This window comes from Glycine max, chromosome 1 (assembly GCF_000004515.6).
Source record: "Glycine max cultivar Williams 82 chromosome 1, Glycine_max_v4.0, whole genome shotgun sequence".
Taxonomy (NCBI): domain Eukaryota; kingdom Viridiplantae; phylum Streptophyta; class Magnoliopsida; order Fabales; family Fabaceae; genus Glycine; species Glycine max.
In genome coordinates, this window is record NC_016088.4 from 39525903 (window position 1) to 39543930 (window position 18028).

The following is an 18028-nucleotide window of genomic DNA, read 5'->3' on the forward strand; positions in this document are numbered from 1 at the left end:
GTTGTTGTGGTGTAGGTGAAGGTGGTTCACCTGGGTCTTCTTCCTCAGCTTCTTCTTGAGGTAGTTGAGCGGGTATAAGAACGTTCTTCTCCACTTTTTCTTCATCCTAATTCCAAGAAGCGTACTCATCAACTTCAACATCTTGACTGATGACGAGTTTCTTAGTTTGCAAGTTGTAGACATGGTAACCCTTAGAGATATTGCTATACCCAAGGAAGATACCTTGTATAGTCTTGTCTTCAAGCTTGTGCCTCTTCACGTCTGGAGTATGAATGTAGCATATAGATCCAAAGACCCTTAGGTGCTTTGCTGATGGCTTCTTCCCGTTCCAAGCTTCAATTGGAGTCTGTCTTTTATAGACTTAGTTGGACATCTGTTGAGTATGTAAACAGTAGTGTAGACTGCTTCAGCCCAGAATGTGTTAGGTAGTCCCTTTTCCTTGAGCATCGATCTAGCCATCTCTATAACTGTGGGATTCTTTCTCTTGGACACTCCATTTTGTTGAGGAGAATATGCGACTGTAAGTTGTCGCTCAATGCCTTCATCCTCTCAAAATCTTTCAAACTCGCGAGAGGTGTACTCTTTGCCGCAATCACTTCTTAGTACTTTTATCCATTTTCCACTTTGATTTTCAGCAAGGGCCTTGAACTTTTTGAATACTCCAAAGACTTATGATTTTTCTTTTAGAATATATACCCATGTCATTCTAGAGAAGTCATCAATGAAGAGTATGAAGTACCTGTTGTTCCTATGTGATGGCGTCCTCATTGGTCCACAAACGTCCGTATGTATCAGCTCCAATAGATCTTTCGCTCTCCATGCTCCGCTTGTTGAGAAAGGAAATCGGTGTTGCTTACCAATGAGACATCCTTCACACACTTCATTGTTCTGCTTTATGCTTGGAAGATCTCTCATCATGTTCTTCTCATGTAACAACTTCAAGGCATGTGTGTTGAAGTGGCCAAATCTTCAATGCCATAGCCATGAATCATCAACTTGTACCTTCATGGCAATGTTTGTTGCATATTTTAAATTTAGAGGGAAGCTTCTATTGCTCTTATTCATCTTTACTTGGGCTATCTCAGACCTTTTATTTTTGTTGTCTATGATTTTGCATACACCTCCTTCAAAGTGAAGTGTGTAGCCTCTCTCCATCATTTGGCCAATGCTTAGAAGATTTTCTTTTAGGCTGGGAACTAGTAAGACATCATGGATGAGTCGCGTACCTTTATTTGTCTCCACCATGATAGTGCCTTTGCCTTTTGATTCAACCACACTTCTATTTCCCAGTTGAACTTTGACTTTGACAGACTCATCAATACTTTTAAAAATAGTCTTATCCTTGGCCATGTGATTGCTACATCCACTATCCAAGTACCAGTTTCCTCCCTTTTCTTTTATTGAGTCTTGAGTGGCGTAGAACGTACATTGTTCTTGATCATGCTCCTCTGCGATATTGGCTTGATGCCTATTTTTGTTGCGACAATTTTTCTCTACGTGCCCGAACTTCTTGCAATGGTTGCATTGTGGCATATTACGGAACCAACAATTTTTCTCTGCGTGGCCTTGCCTTTTGCATATATTGCATGGAGGATTTTTATCTGTTTTGTTCTTAAGGAAATTCCTAGAACCTTCTCTTCTTCTGGAAGTTTCTCCATAATTTTTCTTTCCTCCATTTTCTTTGTTTTGGGGCTGAAATTTAAACTTTGACTGAAAGGCATTTTCAAGTGTATCTTCTTTATGCCTATACAGTCTTTGCTCATATGCTTCAAGAGAGCCCACAAGTTTTGTCTTTGATAGAGTGGACATATCTTTGGTTTCCTCAATCGTTGTCACGATTGGGTCAAACTTTTGGGGCATAGTAATTAGAATTTTCTCAATAATTTTCTTGTCAAGAATATCTTCTCCAAAAGCTCTCATTTGATTAACTATTTCTTTAACTTTAGAATAGTAATCTTTAACTGTCTCAGACTCCTTCATCTTCAATAGTTCAAAATATCTTCTTAGAGATTGAAGTTTAACGGCACGTACCTTAACACTTCCTTGAAACTCCTCCTGCAATGTGTTCCACGCTTCTTTGGCAGTCTTAGCTCCCACAATTCTTGGGAAAATTGGATCAGTCACCGCTTGTTGCAAGGTGAACAACACCTTTGAATTTTTCTGTTTATTTTTCTTCAACTCTTTTTCTTGAGATGCATTAAGAGCTGAAGTATCCGCGGGAAAAGTGAAGCCCACTTCTACTATGTCCCATAAATCTTGAGATGAAAAATATGTTTCCATTTTAACACGTTAGAAATCATAATTTTCACCATTGAAGATAGGGACAGAAATAGTTGATGATTGAGTAGTGTTATCCATAGCTTAGAAAAAAATATTATTAGAGTTGCTTAATAGTACAAAGGAAATTTTTGAAGTAGTTGGGAGGATTTTGGAATGGTAGGTAGGTAAGATAACTACGCCCAATGTATGATCGAACGTAGCTCTGATGCCACTGTTGGTAGTTGATTAGATGATAGTTGATAATTGATAGTTTTAGAGAATTGTTTTAGAAAGAAGGCTATGTCATTGATTTCATGGATTGTCAATTACAACATATCAATTGCCTATTTATAGGCTCAAGTCACAAACCTCTCAATGATGGTGAATGTTTCTACATTACTTTAGGTCTTTCTAGAGTTTTCATGATAGATTAGTATCATGATAGTTTTAGATTCTTCTATCTTATACATACACTTATAGTTCTAGATTGTTCTACCATATTCATACACATTATAGTTCTAGATTGTTCTACCATATTCATACACACTATAGTTCTAGATTGTTCTACCATATTCATACATATTATATTTAAGAATATTCTAGAAATTTGTAGCAATTTCAACAACACCTACAACTTGATAAAAAATTGGAATAGTATTGTATCTGCTAATAACTTGAAATTTGGTCTTTTAGGGTTGATAACAAGCTATATCTTCTATTAAATAAACTGTGAAGGTTAGACTATGGTATTGAATGTTGAGGGAATTTCATTAAGAAATTTCTTGTTTTAGTACAAACACTATTAAAGAGTCATTCACAATATTTGAAAACGTAAACCATTAGTACAAACACTATTACATATAAAATTTCAGTACCGTTAAACTTTTTAAGAAATTCAAACTATAAAGTTTTGTTGAACTTCACATTGGGTATGAATTGAAATCATAGTAAAAGTACATATCAATGATGCTTTTTAACCAAAAATGTCTATTTTAAATTTTTTTAATTAATATTCTAAAAGTACTGATTATCATTTGCCATGAAAATTTAATTTAATTTATAATATGCAAAATAATTGAACGAAAAGAGAGATTATTATCATCCGTAATTGATTACTTTGGGACTCTTTTACAAATTAATTATCAAAATGAATCTGTTTTAAAATTAATTACTATCTCCTCTGTTTCTTTTTATTGGTCGTTTAAAGTTGTTTTTTTGGAAAACAATAAATACAAATAATTTTTTTATGCTATTAAAATAATTATGTGATTTTTTATTTTATCCCTTTCTTCTTATTTCACAATACATACATACATAAATCAATCAATTAAAGATTAAGAGAAAAAGTAAGGATATAATTAGAAAATAATAACTAATGTGATCTTAAATTTTATAAATGATAGATAAATAGAAATAAAAATATTTTTGAAATTCAACAATTAAAAAGAAACAGAGGAAATAATAGTCAACAACATAATGTTTTGAAAACTATTGGCAATTATTTTATTTGTGGTCTTAAAATGTCGCAAAAAATTACTATCAATTGACGGATTCCGTTTGGGGACACCAGCTTACTACGACGTGTGCGCCACGAAGCATGCGGACAATGGAGTCACTATCTTGCAACCGATTAGGAAACATAGGGAAGTTGGTGATTAAACAATCATCAATTAAAAAACTTAACTTCGTACCTTTCTCTTCGATAATATGTGATCTAGAGATACTAATTGATCCAGATATAGGGAAATAATTGAAGGGATCCTTTAGGAATTTCCCTGAGCTAAAAGAAAAAAATTAATCGGGATTTTCAATTTTTGAAACAATGAATTATTGATTGAGATTCGGATCTGTGAGCAATGGGGCATAGGAGCAGACGGACAATTAAGCAACATGTTCTGAGTATCTGACTGGTGCTCTATTTTCGGATGAATTTAGATTGGAAAAACAGAAAGAAAGCAGTTAATTTGTTTGATATAAAAATTAAGAGATACATATAAGAAGAAAAAGAAAATTAGACATATATTTACAGTAACATGAATAAAATTGGGGGGTACATGAGTCAAGTTCAATTGAAGGTTTCAAAGATCCTTTTTCGATAAGAAATGTATAAAGACTATAATAATAAATATCAAATCCCGATTAATCATTTTCTTTAAGCTCAAGGAAGTTTTTTAAGTTCGTACTTATCTCATCTTTTGCTTTTCCTTTCTTCTTCTTTTTTTTTTTTTTTTTTCATTTCTCTCTTGATGATCCCAATCCACTCCAAAGACAATATTTTCCATAAAATTAGAGGGAATTAATTAGTCACTCCTGTTCTTATTGATCCGAACAAGGTCTCAATACCTTAGATATCTGTCATCGAACACTTCCAACAGTCGAATCAGTATTTGGAACAATCATTGAATTGAGTTTTCCTCCTTCTCACCTCTAGCTTTCACCGTTAAGTTTAGAAAGATGAACAAAATGGATTTATTATGTTTTTAGTTCTTAAATTTTTTTAAAAAATTGTTTTTTCCCTGAACTCTATCATTTGTTTTTAGTTCTTTAATTTTTTTCTTGTACTCTTATTTTCAGTTTCTTAAAATAGTAGTTAAAAGTAAGGGCAGAGAAAAATTCAAAGACTAACAATAAAGATGAAAAACAAATTTAAAGAATAAAAACAAAAATTATAAAATGTTTACGAACTAAACAAATAATTACCAAAAAAGATAGTCACAAAAAGTAACAAGGCCAGAAAATTATTACACATATTTGCTTGGTTGCTTCACACTTTCATGATTTACTATTCTTTGGCGATATATATATTAATTAGAGCAACTCCAAAGTATTTTAATATATATATATATATATATATATATATATATATATATATATATATATATATATATATATATATATAAGCTTAAGTGGGCGAATTGAATTTTGAGAGTTTATTATGGTCATCGTAGGCATCAAAACTTAAAAGAATATTTACAAAAATACTTATAAATTATTTATTAATTAACAAAATCCTTTAAATTAGTAATAAGATTTGAATTAACATTCTTTGTGAGGTATGAGTCTGATTCTATTCTTATCATTTGAACAAATTTTTGTTGACCCATTTATGTTGGTTCTTAACATCTAAGATATTATTGGAACAAATAAGTTCTTATTGTAAAAATTGTTTATAAGAAAATTTACAACCAAGGTTACTAAATCATTGAGAAAACATTTTTTCAAATCAAAATAGAAGTTGTTGTATGAATATAGGCAAATAAGGTTCAACAAAAATGAGTTAAATTAAAGGACTCAAATAATTTAAATTTTCCATTAAAGTATTAACGAATGCTCGTAAATCTCATATGATATGACTGACAATAAGCAAACCACTAAAAAAGAGTTAAACATCTAAATTTAGTTCTCACATTATATATGCTCTTGTTTTAAAACCAGAACACTCCCTTCTATTTATACACGGGTAGTTATAAGAGAATACCTCAATCTCACAAATACTTTTTTTATCAATGGAAAATACAAAAGCAACAAAACAGAAAACAAAAGACACCAGACTTAGCTACCCCTAGGATCCAGAATTGTTAAGGCATCAGCAATTGAAGAGTGTTTTGGTTGATGAAGCATCAACTTTAGCAAGCCAATCTGCCACCTTGATTCCTTCTTTAAGGTGTGGTTAAACTGAGAGGAAACCAAACTTATGCATGATACCGTTAATCTCACAAATACTTTATTAACACATTATTTTTATCTTTTATTTTCTGTCACATTATGTCACTTTATCATTTCTATAATTTTCTCTTTTTCTCTGTGAATCAGTGCATAGTGATACGCATTCATCATTTTCCATTATTTATATATTTCAGTCTCAGGTCTCTGAAACAAAAACAAAAACTATAAAGTTCATTTCCTCCGCCACTATCTATGAGCGAGGGATTTATACTCATCCCAACTCCATCACTGGCAGTGTACAAAGCTCAACTGAGAGCAAAGAAAAAGTAGAAAGAAAAGAAAATAACAAAAAGCTACAAGAGCAAAGACACTCAGTAGAAGAAGGATCGATCTATCAGCTGAATTTTGTTCCTTCAAGCATTAAGAGAAAGAGACATCTTAACCTAGGTTATTGAAAAGAGATTATTAGTATTAAATTTTGGTTTCCTCCTGTGGGCGGAGTGGTCGTACAACACATCCATCCACTCCACTACCGACAAGTCACCATATGAAATCACCTTTGGCAAGAAGCCCCCTAATATCCCTCAGTACGTGGCCGGTGATTCCAATGTGGCGGCAGTGGATGATTGGTTGAACGAGCGTGACATCATTATTTCTAGTTTGACAAAGAAGTTATTAAAGACTCAACAGAAAATGAAGGAGAGCGCGGACAAACAACGAAGGGATGTTCAATTTGAGGAAGGCACACAGGTCTTGGTCAAATTACGACCTCAACGTCAGTCAACGGCTACTAGAAGTCAATATTCAAAATTGGCCAAAAGGTTCTATGGGCCTTTTCGCATTGTGCAAAGGGTAGGGCCTGTAGCCTATAAGCTTGAGCTGCCAGAGTCATCACGCATACATAAACTATTTCACTGCTCACTACTCAAGCCATATACTCCATCAACCACCCCGCCAGAGGTCCCTCTTAGTCTACCAGCTTCGTCGGAAGAACACTAGCCACTCATTTCTCCCCTAGTTATCCTGGACACTAAGTGGACTCAGTCAGAGAAGGATAGTGAATTACTTGTCCTCGTGCAATGGGCTGGTCTACTCCCTGAAGACACATCATAGGAACCTTGGGCACAACTGAAAGTGGATTATAACCTTGAGGACGGGTTATTTTGGAAGTGCAAGGGGATGTTGAGAACAAACTCACACAACAGGAGAATGCAGCATGGGAGCAATAAAATGCAGAAACAACACAGCAAACAACAAGGGCATGGCAAGAGAATACAGAAACAGAGAAGGGAGAAGGACCAAGGCTAAAAAGGGAAATTCGCAAACCATATTACCTCAAGGACTTCGTAAGAAAGTAGTGGAGTAGGGAGTGTCCTGACAGCATTGCTTCTGATGGTAGTGGCACTCCTGAAGATCCTTTGTCGGCTGAGAGTACTAATCCGTTAGGATTGTGATCCTCTTTTTTCTATTTTGTAACTTTTCGTTCCTCCAAGGCTAGATGCCAACAAACCATTAGAGAATTGTTAGATCAGAACAACTACAAAGAACTCTATAAATACTAACAATGTACTCCGAAAATGGTTAAGCAATAATACAATACTCTCTTTCCTTACCTTTTCTCTGGAGGCACCTAGGTCTCAAATGTAGGCATGGCAACGGGGCGGGTCGGGTTTTGTTTACCCCACCCCCGCCCACGCCCCCGAAATTGACGAGGGTGTAAACACACCCCCCATCCCCGTCCCCGACGGGGGTCGGGTTTTCCCAGCCCGCCCCATCCCCGACATTTTTATAAAATTTTATTAAAAAAATATAATTTTTCATAAAATAAAAAATATAATTTTAAATAAAACATAAAATTCAATTCAATACTAACATAAAATTCAATCTAATAGTTTCATATTTTAATATGTTATATATATTAATTATTAGCGGGACGGGTTCGGGGACAGATTCGGGGCGGGTATTGAGAATCCCATCCCCGACCCCGAACCCGAACCCGAATTTGGCTATCGGGGAAAACCCGACCCCGATCCCCACCCCGACCCCGGTCAACTCGAATTTTCCTCGTCAAAATCGGGACGGGTCCGGGGCGGGCCCCGTTGCCATGCCTACTCGAATGCTAGGTATCCCTTTGGTTCTTAACATAAGTAAACCCATTAGTAAAAACTTTTTTCAAAATGTTTCCCCATATTTCTTTTCTTTTGGATTTGTGTGGGGTAACTGAAAGTCTGTTTTTGTTATTATTTTTTATTTGGAATTCTGCTAAGGAATTTTCAGTTATTCTACATTTGGGGTCATTCTTGGCTTTCATTTTCTGGGACTTCATTTTTTTGGTCATGGTTTTTGTCAAATTTAGTGTCCTTTATGTATTTCAGATCCACCAGGATATAGACATTGTTTTTGTGGATATCAGAGACAATGTTGTCTCAGAAGCAAGGAGAGGACGCAATAGTCACAAACCTCAACCAGACAGAGCATGAAGGTGGCAGCACAAGCACAAGGGAAGAAAAGGAGCAAGACCATTCCATGTTCAACTTTAAGAGCCTCCTTTAGCATGGTGGTTCTGTTTGGGATGCATGGTTCAGCTGTGCTTCAAATCAAGTAAATAAACACACCCAATAGACTCAAATACTCATCACCAAAATACAAAAACAAGAAAATGAACTTTATAAAGTAACTCTTTTAGTTCCTTTTATTTAGTTCTTGATTTAGTAGTGATTGCTCTCATTTTATAGGTTGCTCAAGTGCTCTTGACACTACCATACTCGTTCGCTCAACTTGGCATGGTATCAGGCATCTTGCTTCAGATCTTCTATGGCCTTATTGGAAGCTGGACTGCTTATCTAGTCAGTGTCCTCTACATAGAGTATCGCACCAGGAAGGAAAAGGAAAACGTCAGCTTCAAAAACCATGTTATTCAGGTTAGTGTGTTGTGTTGTTTTGCCTTCTCAAGACTCTGTCTATATATACCGTGTCCTAGAGTGTCCTTGTTCGGAAATATTATTTAGGTGATGCAAGATTATCCTAGTACACATGGCTAGTAACATAAGCAGTACAAATAACTTATCATAAAAGGTGACTAAAACATATTAATAATATTTATTTATATTTGACGACATTTTTTAACGTTACAAAAAGATTTTATCAACATTTTCTTATTAATTGTTAGAAAAAAATATTATTAAAATCATATAAAAATTTATGACTTATATTCAAATTTAATATATATTTTTAAAAAAATTTAATAACATTTAATTTGATGTCATATAAAAATACTAACACATCGTTAATCGGTCCAAGTGAAAGTAAATTGAAATTCGTTAAGTGAAATTTTTAGTTTTGAGTCATATGAATGAGAAAAAATGAGATTGAAAGAGAGAAATTATTGTACTAAAAGTGTTTAATCGGATTCCTAAACATGAGTTAATCATAAATAAAACTAACAAATATTCTACACCAATTCCTTGATAAAAAAGAAAGAGTCATGTAAAAATTAACCAAGAGGTCTAAAACTATCTAATATCTGTTTATAGTGACTAATCGGAAGTGCATTATTGTTCTGGATTTCAGTGGTTCGAGGTCCTTAATGGGTTACTTGGTCGATATTGGAAAGCAGTGGGGCTAGCCTTCAATTGTACCTTCCTCCTATTTGGATCTGTGATACAGCTTATAGCATGTGCAAGGTGACACTTTTGCTTCGATTTTTTAGAGCAACTTCAAGTAATCTAAAGTGGGTTCTCGTCGTATTGCAACAAATTTTATGCTTTTTTATTATTTTTTTCTTTTTTGTTGCTCCTTTGTTTTATGCAAACAGTAACATCTACTACATAAACGGACATGGACATACATTTTTGGAGCATGCTGTGCAACCATGGTGTTCATACCTTCCTTCCACAATTACCAAATCTGGTCATTTTTGGGTCTGGGAATGACCACTTACACAACTTGGTACCTTGCTATAGCAGCTATCATCAATGGCCAAGTGATAATTGAATCAGTTTTTGTTATGATGCAGCACACACAAGAACACAACACAGGGGGACTGCAATTAGACAAGGAGGAGACAAGCACTACCCACAAAGCTCAAAGGAAAACAAGCAGGAAGATTTCGTAACCAATTCTGCTCCTATGCACCGAGCTGGTGGGTTCTCATCGGATAGGGAGGATATCTTGTCTGCCAGGATCTTCATTCTGTTATCAATTCTGTTATTGCACCTTAGGACCTGCTGAGGAAAGAATAACCAGCTTAGCATTTGGGTGCCTATATAAGAATCAAACATGTAATAGAAATGCAAGCAATAACAATAAGAATTTTCCTCTCCTTTATCTCCTTTTCTGGAGGACTCCTAGGCCTCGAACACTAGGAACATAACAGTTTGGTGCTTTTATTGAGCACTACCACCATGGCTGAAGCAACTCGATCCAAAACCAGAATGGAACGCATGGAAGAAACCATAGCCAAGCTAGCCTCTAACCAATTCCATGTCACCACCAAACTAGATGAACTCATTCAACGCATTACTGTGTTGGAAACCAGCCAACACCACTCACCCACACCTCCATCTTCTTCCTTTGCTAAGACACTCCTCACACATACGCTCATGTGAACTCCGTCGTCCATGCCAACTCCGCCTCCACGCCCTGCACTCATACAGCAACACTCCGCACCCTTGTCGGCTCCGCTTACCATTGCTGCCGCCCACCTCCCCGAAAACAGCAAGCCCCAGGTGTCCTTCTCCAGCCTCTGCTTGACTGCCATCCACTGGATCCGTGCGGAGTTCCCCAGCCACCGCATCCTCCTCTCCGACCTCGGCTTATCCCCTTCCGTCACGTTCATCGCCAAGGTCAAGGACAAGGAGCTCGACACCGCCAAATGGCTTCGCTTTTGCAACACTAACCTTCATTCGCGCACGAGTTATTTTCCTTCATCCATTTTAATTTGCACTACTACAAAAGTGTTTTTTTTAAGACTTGAGTTCTAAGACGGTTGTTAAAAACCATCTTAGAGTACGGAGCGGTGGCAATTTTGTAATAAAGGAGAAAACTTTTGTCTTTAACGTCGTACATTCTAACGTGGTTATAGACGACCATCTTAGAATGTCTTTCAGTGACAATCTTGTAATTATGAGGAAGTAAGACAATGACGATTTTTACGGAAGACCACCTTTGTATATCATTTTCACTTTTGGTATACCCTAGCTAGCTGACGAAGAACTCTTACTTTCCTTCTTACCCCGCGCACCCTTTTGTCCGTTTTCGCGGTCTCTTCGAAACAAAAACCCCCAACATACAAAGTGTCCCAACGCCAAGAAGAACTCAAATTTTGAACATTGTTATCAACGACACTTCTTTACAAAGTCACAGAGAAAGTATCTAGCAAACAAAATAGCACAGACAAAGTCATACCGAGGGCACTTAAGCTTTTCCTTTTGTGAATGTTACTTGAAGGTATGTTCTCCTACTTTTCTTCCATTTGATTACTTCTAATGTATACTTCTTTGCACGTTGTTCCTTGTTCTGTATCGAACCGATACTCATTGCTGAAAGGAAAAGCTACCAATTGTGTTGAGGGTTTGGCCATTTGGGGGTTTTAATGTTTTGGAGTTTGAAAACAGAGGTGAAATAAGAGAGTGATTCGGTGTCCTCAAAGATTTGAGGAAGCGCAAGAAGACCGAGATTTTCAATGAGAGGAAGTGCCAGAAGATCGACTATGGCACCGATGGTGGTGGGTCTGACGACACCAAAGCGGATGAACTCCATCTTTGTCACTCGAAACCTTTGCGTGTTTGGTCCCGACTTGAATTCGTTCGCACCGTATATTGTCATCAATCTATCCCTTCGTTAAACAATTCCCCAAACCTAACACGAATCTCCTTTTTACTCTTCGATTATCTTTCTCCCTCTCTCAAACGAAGACATTCTGAGGACACAATCTCAGATTCCTTTGCTATTTTTTCAATTACTTTGGTTATACTCATGGTGTTCACCACTGTAATTAGTATACTCATGGTGTTTGCATATTTCTAGTTGATTTCATTTAATAATGGTTTTTGGGTTTTGAATTTCTTGTCTGATTGCTCGGGTGTGCGTGTAGGTTCGTGCTGTTCTAGAGAGAGCTACAGGAGGAGTTGAGAAGGCTTTGCTTAGCGTTTGAGCAACAGGTTTGGTTTTTACCGTTCTAAGCATCAAAATATTTGGGTCATGTAGTGAATTAGTTGAATATTTTAATGTTTGTTGGATGTTTCTTAATTTACTTACTAATGGAAACAAAATTGGAACTCATTGAGCTGGAAGGAAATTGATTGGCTTAAGTATAGCTACTTTTTTCTTAGTTAAAATTGCTCTATTGCTTGCTATATTGATTTAGTTTTTTTCTTAGTTAAGAGTTGTTAGGTTATATAGTATTAATTAACATGTGCATCAATCATGAGAGGCATGGTTACATAGCAAGGATGTCTATCTTTTTTCAGAAAGTAGAGAAATTAGAAAGCCGAAGCTTAGTTGAACAAGGTCAATGCTACACTATATTTAATTTCCCCTAATTAACAATGTATAATTGCTAGCTTCTATGGACTTGTGTGGTTTGTTTTGTTTGACATTGGAGTTGTTCTCTCCGCACGCTTTTCTTAGTTTCTAATATTTTTTTAATCTCATTTTATTTTTCTCTTATGCTTTTCCTGCTTGCGAATGTGTCAAGTTTGACGAGCAACGGTCTTCTGCATCTGGCTCTTTAATTTTGACATTGCAGATGTTCTTAAATGACATCTCAAATAGTGGCCTCGATTTAAGACACTGACCAAACAATAGATGATTGTTGGTTTTCCAAACACCCTTGAGTTTAAATGTTTTTCCTTACTACTTTGGTCCTTTTGACGCCCCTTTCAGCTCCCCAATATGTATAGGCTTGTAAGTGCATGCGTATTTTGAACAACTTTCTGTTTGAAAATCTTCCACAGAAAATTCGTTTGAGTAATGTTTATGCCCGCTGGTTTGATCAATATTCTCCAGCTGGTATATTTTGGTTCTCTAATTGTTGGAGAACATTTCTCCTGATAAAAGGTTTGTTTTCTTTTTGCTTCCCTAGCTAGCTATTCAACTCAGAAACAAATACTGGTAGTGAATATTTTGAAGACTGTGGTTTTACTTGCTTTGACACCTAAATTTTATTTATAAAGATTATTTTTTGTTAGATATTAAATTCAAATCTGATAATCATTTGTCAAACTTATATTCTTTTATTTATCATGAACATTAGAGGCTAAAAAAGTATACTCTCAGGCTTAATATTTTATTGTGGAATATAGCAGAAATGCTATCTATAATTTGTAGTATTGGAAACTAGAAATGATATGATATAGTACTAGTATATGATATGTGTTGTGATTCATATGTGTGAATTAGTGATTCGGCATCCAAATGCTCATTGCTTGAGATGGACTACTTTCTTCTTTCTTCCAGCACACATGAAACTTACACGTTTCAAAGACTTATTATGATAATAACGTAATTTAAATATTAGTATAACCTTCTAATGTACCCATTTTGGATTAGATTTACACATGATTTGACAGTAATAGCATGCAATGATTCTGCTTTCATACTTTATTAATGTATCGAGTTCCAATAGAGCACAGGTGATGCATGTTGTTGGGAGATAAAAAAATGCTCATTGGGAATTGTCTAAGGGCTGATTATCTGTCTGAAGCTAAAGTAATGTCAGATTTTTCTTAAAATAATCGAAATTTAGTTGCTTTGAGTTATCTTGTTGGTTAGTAAAATTAGAAAAAAGAATGAGCTCAACATTATTGAAGTTAGATTATCCTGTTTGTTCATGCTTTCGTTGAAGAAAATTAATTTTGCGAATTTACTGTAAAATGAGGTTTTAATCTAAAGGACTCAGCTGATTGTAAATTGATGCTTTACTTCAATTTCTTTCAGATCTTGTTCTCTCTCATTCTGTGTTCAATCCGTGATCATGTTTATTTATATAATATTTTACCCTATGTTGAAGTTGAACATAGGCATGTGTCAAATATTTATTTTGGGGTTGTCAACTTTATTATTGTAGAATTTTATTTTGGTTACTGAATTTTAGCCCCGCCAGAAAGATCAGTAACAATTCCCATACCGTTTTGCTAATTGTGGAGGCTGGAATGCAGTGTGGATTCTAATAGTATATTTTGATATTTTTTAATGTTAAAAAGGGTGGTCATTGGTCATCAGGTTGGTTAAGGTTGGAAAATATTACTATTTATACCTGGAAGTACAGATTACCTTTTCAGGGTTGATGTTTTAATTTGTAAGTTGTTTTGTGTTGCATCCTTAATTTGATGGATTCTCCTTCATTATGCTTTTTGCCTACCTATATTCCTTTAGCGATTGCCTCAAAAGCTAAGTTGACAAGATGTGAAATCCTTTGCTTCTAAATTTCTTCTTTCTACTTTTTCTTTTGATTTTATTTTTTCTTGTACACGTACTGCAATCACTGTGTCAAATTGGATCTGGTATTTTCTTGGAAGCAAGTTTTCAGGTTCTTGGATTGACATGTACTTGTGACAAACTTATGCTTATTCTTTGCATTAGTGAGGCATTGTTGGCTCTGGTTTATTTCTTTTATTAGTCAAAATCTTATTGGGAAGGAGTATAAAAGGTTCTCCCAGCCATTTTCAAATAGAACGTCGACAATAATTTACATTTATATATTTCCTAAACTCTTTGACCTCCTAGGCATAGATAAAAAAAAAAAAGCTCATTTGGTTTAAATATCACCCGACAAAAGATGAAGAACCTGAAACTTTTGACTTGATCCAAATCCAGCTTCAACTTTGATTAGTTGCAACACTTTGTTCCAATTAATTTATAGTATAATTCTTGAAGATAATTTCATTCCTATGTAGTAAAATAGACCAAATACAGGAGAAGCATAGTAATTGCCACAAATGTTTTAAATTCTTCCCATATTTTTTTGACCTCTATCATGGTTGATTATAAGGAAAGATTGAACTCAAATCATTTCATTTAGAAAATAAGACCTCAAATTATATAAGATTGATTGAAGGAACTGATTAATAATTAAGTCTTGGAAAAATTACATCCACACCTTTAACGTCTTTAGGCACCCGACAGCTAGCATGGAAGCTTGCTAAGATATCTCACAAACTTTTTGCTTCTGCCTTCTTGCTATTGGGCACATTTAGTGCTTCATTATTTTTTATTTTCCCAAATAAACTATTCAGGATATACTTTAAAAAATAAATAATTTGAACTCTTCCAAATAAAATATGGACAAATTTTCTTTGACTAGTATAATAAAACGTTTTATAGTTAAATAAAATATTGTGATTTACATTTGGGGAACATAAATAACATCAAAATATAATCTTTTGTAACCACTCTTGATATTAAAATTATATACTATTGTTTATATTTGTACAAAATATTTTATATGTACTTTTTTAGTGAATTAACTGATTGTATTTAAGTCTTAAAAATATTACTAATAATGATAAAAATGTTTAATTTGATTTCAAATTTTAACGGGATTAATGGCAATAGTATATTAGCATGGTGGTGTCCTTTGTAAATTAATTAATTGAACCAGCAAGAATGAAGTTACCTCATGGAAACTTCTTTATGTGTTATACTATTTTTCAAAGGAGGATGATCTGTTGAGATTATGTGTACTTGGATCATAATATATAAAGAATTTTATTTAAGGAATTTAATTTATTTGATTGAGAAAGAATACGTATGAGTTTTATAAATTTTTTATATCGGATTTAATTCTCATACATTAAAAAAAGAGTATATGTAAAAACTATTTTTGTAGTGGTGTATTATGTAAAAAATTACCTTCATACTCATACATTCAATTGAATTTGGGTTAATTATCACTTGTAGCAATTACTTCTGTTTATAATTTGTTTGCATTTTAAATGATACTAATCTGTGAGAAGAGGCACTAACATATTGACAGATATTTATAATGATTGATCTTGAGGCCGATAAATCTTAGTACTTTTTGAAAGAATAGTTTGTTGCTGTCAATTGTGGATACAAGCTAGCTCATAAAAAAAATGTGTGGTAAGTTGACTCTTGTAAAATGATTGTAACTTGTAAGGCTGTGTGTACGCTGCTGAGTAGCTTAAAAAAAAGTTGAGTAAATTTTTTTACTTACATATTATACAGTAAATGAATTAAAAATATAGAACAACATAACTCTAAACACTTACGATGGCTGGTAGCATTGATAGTGCACCACCAAGGGTGTAGCCAAGCCATTATGCTGCACCATTCAATAGGAGTGTTTTTCCTTCTGGTTTTCTATTTGGATTAGGGTCAGCAACTTACGAGGTTCTAGTGACCACACAACAATGCATCATGTTAATAAATATAATATACATTTCGGTGTGTGACAAATTTTGTTGTTTTGGTCCCTTAAAATGATCATTATAAAGTTCGGTATCAAAGTTTCAACTTGCTAACAATTTGATCCTTTCTACTTGTCAACTTGTAATAACTTCATCTTTCAAGTTTCAAAGGTGTAATTGTAAAGTTATGGTTTCCAAAACAACTTAAGTTGTACTTGTAATGATCAATCAAATTGTATATTAATTCTTTTGTGGTTTATTTTGTTAGTACATATCAAAGGTTTAACTTATAAATTAATTTTTTTACAAACTGTTGAGATCTCTTCTGTTAAACTCACTGATCTGTAAGAAGTAATTGTTAATTCTCAGATAGAAGGAGCAGCAACTATAGACGGGAGAGGACCAAGTATATTGGACACCTACACTAAACAACAACCAGGTTAACCCTCTGACTAAACAATAAAGTTGGTTTGTTTTTTAGTTCAAAATTGTTGATATATATATATATATATATATATATATATATATATATATATATATATGCTTAAATATATTTTTGTTATCCGTACTATCTTTAATTTTGTTTTTACTATCTAAGAGTCGCTCTGTGAATCAATCCTAATCTCACAAACCCTGTCAGAAATCTGCCTTGCTTTTGTACAATCTTTAAACACATGTCTAGGTCTAAGTCGAAGCTAATTTATTACAACTTAATCTCCATCTCAATCATTGTGACTGTGTGAGTCACTAGCCAGCCTTCAGGCCTACTTATAGTTTCTTGAAAGCTCTTCTGCCACTGGGCCCCCAATGGCCCAGAGTAAGGCCCACACCAACGGAGATTCGTCGTTCTCTGCTTTATCTTTCAGCACCTTTTTCATGGATGGCAGGGGTCAAATTCTTTTTGCTTTTCGAGTCAATATACATAAAAATTGATGTGCTATGCGACATGTGAGAGAGAAAAATAATAAAAGTGTCTATCATATAAATACTATTACTTTATATATTATATATATAATGGTTGCATTGATTTTTGAAGTTAAGATCTCATATACATTGTCTAAATTTTTCACTATTAGGTTAATCCTAATGGTTCATATATTAATCCTAAAGGCCCTATACCCGGGTTCGTGGGAACATAAGGAGTGGAGGTGAATCTGTGATCATGTTAGGTCTCCGACTTGCTTGATTACAGTGAACCCTCATCTAGAGTTTTTCTCTTTGAAAACATATTGTTGCTAGTAGTCCCTACTGCTGCAGTATGTTCTTCGGAGAGGATAATACCTCTAGAGACCATCAAGAGAGATATGACCACCTTGGGGATTATCACTAAAAACCTTTTTTAGCTCTCTCCCATGTAGGTCCCTTAAATAGGGACACGGAGCAAACACGTTGCGTGCCATTTTTTCACACTGCCATGCATAAGCGTCATGTACCCTTTTGCTTATATTTTGTGAATATTGTCATACTGTACACTCCCGTGTTGCGCCTTTCGCATATACATCATGCACGGGTTCTGTCTTGATCCCCTCTCTTTTGCAAACCAACGAGGGGTCTGTGTCACCTTCTTAAATACATACGTCGGGCACTGTGCTACCCCAAGACGTTGTATGTAAGAAGGAGACAATTTCTCAGATTCATAAATGGCATCTGTGTCATGTGCATTTCTTCATGCATTCATCCATTCCACCCATGATAGATGTCGGAGTTTTGATTCGCACTGGGTTTTTGTTTCA

General features: G+C 34.7%; 1 pseudogene; it reads left to right on the plus strand.

Annotated features, from left to right (window-relative positions):
* Positions 1-8343: 8343 nt before the first annotated feature.
* The window catches only part of LOC100776090 (auxin transporter-like protein 4), a 73557-nt pseudogene continuing 63872 nt past the window's right edge, over positions 8344-18028 (plus strand).